Raw genomic sequence first — 6,210 nt, forward strand, 5'->3', positions numbered from 1 at the left:
GTGTAGAGTACTGAAACGTCCATTGTGATGAGGAATATTCCCGGTTCAACTGATCCCTGGGTGCTGAGTTTCTGTAAGAAATCTGTTGTACCGTGACAGAAGCTGGGGGTCCCCTATACAATAGGTTTCAAGATTTCTTTGACACAGTCAGAGAGGTTCTCACACAGGGTCTTGTTGCCTGATATGATGGGACTTCATGGTGTGTGGCAGTAGAAGTCACCTATGCGAGAAGTACATGGGATGAGGGTGCGTAGGGAACTCTGAAGGACTGGATCAAAAGTCTTGATCAATGTTGTTAGTTCACGGGTATGCTCTTTGGTCAGATCGGTTAGTTTAATATTGCTCAAAAACTGCTTAAATCTCTTTAAGATTCTCTAAATCCCACTTTAGCAATAGAATCAGTCTGACCTAACACTGGGACACAGACAGACTTTAACCTCTCACCTTCAATGCATTATTTGAGGTGAGATGGCACCTATTGTTAAAAGCTATCTTGAGAATGTAATTTTAAAAGAAGTTCTGGGATTTACTATGAAGGAACTGAAACTAACATCATTCTAAAAGATGAATGACTTAAACAAATTTAGCTTAACAGGGCAGCATTGTGGCTCAATGGTTAGTACTGCTGCTTCCCAGCACCAGGGACCGGGTTTGATTCCAGCCTCTGGCGACTGTGTGGAGTTTGCACATTCTCCCCGGGTATGCGTGGGTTTCCTCCCACAGTCCAAAGGTGTGCAGGTTTGGGTGGATTGGCCATGCTAAATTGTCCCATAGTGTTAGGCGAATTAGTCAGAGGGAAATAGGTCTGGGTGGGTTACTCTTCGGAGGGTCGATGTGGAGTTGTTGGGCCAAAGGGCATGTTTCCACACTGTTGGGAATCTAATCTAACCTACATTTGTTCAATATTAAATTCCATAGCACTACAGTGCTGTTGCTATAAATTCTGTCTTGGGATTCTGCTTCACAACCACCTGATGAAGAAGCAGTGTTTCGAAAGCTAGTGCCTCTAAATAAACCTGTTGGACTGTAACCTGGTGTTGTGTGATTTTTAACTTTGCTCTGACTAAGCACCCTATGACCTGTATGTCCTTGTTTGTTATGATCTGCCTATACTGCTCACAAAACAAAACTTTGCTGTACTCAGGTAATTGTAACATAAATCAAAATTAAATTAATTCCGCTTTCCTCTGAGCTTCTGAAAGCTGGTGTATCAATTAACCAGGGAGACTTTCAAATCTTCATGCTGTCTCAACAGCAATCAGAACCATTTCTCAAAAAATATAGTTTAAAAACAACTTTTAATTCTGGTTTCAACTTGATAGACTGATTGAATCTCCCCAAGGCCTCAGTCACCATTCAACAACTGCCATTTACATGAACATGGAGTCTCCTTCACGTGTACAGGAACCAACTCTCTGGTGCTGACCTCATTAGTAGCCAATTTCTGTGATTTGTTGAAACACATCCTCTTCCCAGTTGGGGGTCACCTGTGTCTGTTCAAAGCTTTTAAATCAAAGCCCAGTCTGCAATTAGCCTCCAGATCTGGCTTCACAAACAAACTTTGTGGTCTTTTTTCTGTTTAAACCAAGGTATCCCAAAGTCCATCAGTCATTTCCAGCTCTTAATTCAAACTTTTTAAAATAATCAAATAAAAATGGAAAATTAGCTCTGGTTCTAATGTGCCTCCACCCTCAAAAACATTTTTAAAGAAAATGCATTTCATGACAAGGTTAGTAACACTTACACGACAAATAAAAATACAAAACTCATATTTATTTCTCTTCCCACCAGATGTTTATTCATTATTCAACCTTCTTGGTAAATTTATGACAGTTAACATCCAGGATAAGTCATCAGTAATTACATTTTCTTTCCTGGAAAGGTGCGTAATTTTAATCTCAAGTGAGGCAAATCTAAGGTTCATTTGAGCAATCTCGAGTTTTATTTTTAGTTTTATCAATAAATCTCAGGACTATGGTCTATAAAAATGACTGATGTTTTTATCTGAAGTGGACACTTTCAGACAAAGTGTCAAACAGCTGTTAACAATGCCAATTTTTTTTTTCTTAATCGTGTGTGGTATCTTCATTGGAAACGAAACCATGGGCTTCTCCATTCCAGCCTCATCATCCTGTGAAAGTAGTCCGAGATATACAGCATGGAAACAGACCCTTCAGTCCAACTCGTCCATGCTGACCAAATATCCCAACCTAATCTAGTTCCATTTCCCAGCATTTGGCCCATATCCCTCTTAGACTATTGAAAAACCCACCGAAATACCTTTTAAATGCTGTAATTGTACCAGTCTCCACCACTTCCTCCGGCAGCTCATTCCATACACACACCACCCTCTGTGTGAGAAGGTTGCCTCCGGCTCCCTTTTGTATCTTTTCCCTCTCACCCTAAACCTATACCCTCTAGTTCTGGACTCCCCCACCCCAGGGAAAAGATCTTGTCTATTTACCCTATCCATGCCCCTCATAAGAACATAGAATATAGAACAATACAGCACAGAACAGGCCCTTCGGCCCACGATGTTGTGCCGAACATTTGTCCTAGCTTAAGCACCTATCCATGTACCTATCCAATTGCCGCTTAAAGGTCACCAATGATTCTTATGCTGCCACTCCCACAGGCAGCGCATTGCATGCCCCCACCACTCTCTGGGTAAAGAACCTACCCCTGACATTCCTCTCCTCCCCCCCCCCCCCCCACCTTAAATTTATGTCCCCTTGTAACACTCTGTTGTACCGGGGAAAAAGTCTCTGACTGTCCACTCTATCTATTCCCCTGATCATCTTATAAACCTCTATCAAGTCACCCTTCATCCTTCGCCGTTCCAATGAGAAAAGGCCTAGCACACTCAACCTATCCTCGTATGACCTATTCTCCATTGCAGGCAACATCCTGGTAAATCTCCTCTGCACCCTCTCCCAAGCTTCCACATCTTTCCTAAAGTGAGGCGACCATAACTGCACACAGTACTCCAAATGTGGCCTTACCAAGTTCCTGTACAGCTGCAACATCACCTCACAACACTTGAATTCAATCCCTCTGCTAATCCCTCGTGGTCTTATTGAATGGCGTAGCAGGCTTGAAGGGCCAGATAGCCTACACCTGCTCCTAGTTTTTATGTTCCTATGTTCTTCAATAATGAGGGATTGTGAGAAGGGCTCAGCAGTAATTATAGGTGATTTGAACATGAACATTGATTAGATTATTCAACTTGGCGAGGGAAGGCTCAGAGCAAGGTCCATTGAATGTATGAGGGACTGTTCCCGGAGCAACTTGTCATGGAGCCAACCAGGGAACTGGCTACTTTAAATGTGGTATTATGTAACAAGGAAGAATTGATAAGTGGTCTTTGGAATAATTGCACAGAGGTAAGTATCCCATCATCAAGTAACCTTTTATTTATATGCGTACAGTACATGGGCTCTGACCAGACAGCTCAAGGTCAGTCCCTCGACTGAGAAGACCTTCTGTATCCCCTGTTTATATATTTTGTTTTGCTTTTTTTTTAAACCCACAGGAGCTCAGTCCACACACAAAAAGGTGAAAACACTACAAACCATAGTGCAAGGGCAAAGCCCTGCCATAAAAACCATCATCGTCCTTGCTCAAAGAGCAAAAAGAGTAACATAGGCTGCAACCATCCAGTAAAATACAGGAAAAAATACAAGTTGTCTAATGAGAACTGAAATATAACAGTATTCACTGTCTGTCTGTGTGACCAGCTAGCTTAGGAATCAGTTATCAAATACAACAGTAACTCACTGGCTGTGACCAGTCAACCCGCAATCAGTTCCCTGAACTCAGAAGATGATACTTTTTTAATTAGAAGCCCCCAGACTACTGGCAAACAGCAATCGTGCTAATGTCCCATTTAGATCTGTCAGCCAGGGTTCCCTGATAGGGTCAGGTTAACAACCCCAATCAAGGATCTCATTGTCAATGAGATCCACCTTGCCCTAGTTCTCATCAGGACAGTCTTGTAGTCTTCCTCTTGGAAGATGACCACAATATTCTAGTGTTTAAAATTCAGATTGAAAGAGTGAAAGGAAAGTTGCATAAGTGAGTTTCAGTTTTAGGCAAAGTAATTCTATAGGCCTGAGGAAGGAAGTGGCCTGAGTGGACTGGGCAAAAATCTATGTTCCATGTTCTACAAAAGAGTAGGAGAGTTGAAGAGCAATGGCAAATGCTTCGAGAAATATTTGATGCATCTCAATCAAAGTATATTCCTGAAAGGAAGAGGAATTGTAAAAAGGTGAAAAATCATCCATGACTTAACAAAGTAGTCAAGGTTAACATAAAGGCAAAAACCAAGGCATTTCACATTGTAAAAGTTAGTAACACTTTGGAGGTTCAGGAGAACTTTAAACATTAGCAAAGGGTTACTAAAAACAAAATCAAAGAGCTAAGGTGAACTTCAAAAGGAATGTAGCAGGAAATATAAGCACTAATATGATAAACTTCTATAAATATATAATGAGGAAGAGAATAGTGAAAGTAAATGTCGGCCCTTTAGCAGTCGAAAATGGTGAGATAATGATTGAAAACGCAGAGGAACTAAACTAATATTTTGTATCTGTTTCACAGTGAAAATAATAATTTCTTTCCAAACACTGCAGAGGAACCTGATAAAATAAAAGAACTTGGGGGAAGGTATTAAGTAAACTGATGATATTAAAGGCAGACAGTCTCCGAGGCTTGACGGCCTGCAGCCAAGGGTATTAAAATTGGTGGCAGCAGAGCTTGTGGATACGTTATTCAAGATTTTCTAACATTTCCTGGATTATGAAAAATTACCAAGTGATTGCAAACATCCTGATATGGCACCTTATTCTATAAAGCAAAAAGTGGGAATATACAGACTACACCTCTGTAGTAGGGATGCTGCTGGGGTCAAATCATAAAGGAGGAAAGAACTGAACACCAGTGTCAGTAAAATTTCATGATGGGCAAGTCATGATTGACAAATTTGCTGGAATTCTTTGAGAATGTAACCAGCAAGGTAGATAGAGTCATAGAGATGTACAGTATGTAAACTGACCCCTGGGTCCAACCCGTCCACGCCGACCAGACATCCCAACCCAACCCAGACCCACCCGCCAGCACCCAGCCCACCGCCCTCCAACCTCCCCCCACCCAAATGCCCCCCAAACGCTGCAATTGCACCAGTCTCCACCCACACCCCCGGCAGCCCACCACACACACACACCACCCTCCGCGTGAAAAAGCTTCCCAGGTCTCCTTCATATTTTTTCCCCTTCTCACCCCAAACCCATACCCTCCAGTTCCGGACTCCCCAACCCCAGGGGGGTCCATTTATCCTATACATGCCCCCACACTTTTGCAAACCTCTACAAGGTCGCCCCTCAGCCTCCGACGCTCCTGGGAAAACAGCCCCAGCCTATTCAGCCTCTCCCAATAGCTCAAACCTCTGGGGTTTCCTGATTTCCTCTGGGGCTCAGAGTTTTCTGTGAAGTCTGCCCCCCATTCAGGAGACTAGGCAAAAGCACGTGGCACGTGAGACCCCACCCCCATCCGCTCCATGCAGCCCTAACTCTGCCTGCCCACCCCCACCTCCCAACCTCTGGGGCAGCCGGACTGGACGCCAACAATAAGACTGCTGCTGCCTTTGTGGGGTAAGTCTCCAAGTAGCACACATATGCACACACAATCTTTTGACAAGTTCCACCTCTGCACTGTATAGAACTCCAGGGAATGTGTGGGGAAGAGAGAGAGGGCGGGAGGTCAGTCATTTGGAGACGGTGCCTGGACTGTCCAGGACTGTTCTCAGCAACATTTCAGTGAGCTGAGTTTGTTTTTAATCATTGTACCTGGAAACGAAAGATAAGATCAGGGTTGACGTAATGTTTCTATCGGGACCTTGAAATGTCCTTCAGATAATCCGATAATCGAGGTTCCTTCCTCTGTATTCCCCACTTGCTTGGATGGGTGCAGCTCCAACATCACTCAAGAAGCTTGACACCATCCAGGACAAAGCAAATTGCTTGATTGGCACCACATCTACAAACATACAATCCCTCCACCACTGACACTCAGTAGCAGCAGTGTGTACTATCTACAAGACGTACTGCAGAAATTCACCAAAGATCCTTAGACAGCACCTTCCAAACCCATGACCACTTACACCTAGAAGGACAAGAGCAGCAGGTACTTGGGAACACCACCACCTGCAAGTTC

This window comes from Chiloscyllium plagiosum, unplaced genomic scaffold (assembly GCF_037043375.1).
Source record: "Chiloscyllium plagiosum isolate Xiang-an unplaced genomic scaffold, Cpla_swu_hap1 HiC_scaffold_38, whole genome shotgun sequence".
In the NCBI taxonomy this organism is placed as follows: domain Eukaryota; kingdom Metazoa; phylum Chordata; class Chondrichthyes; order Orectolobiformes; family Hemiscylliidae; genus Chiloscyllium; species Chiloscyllium plagiosum.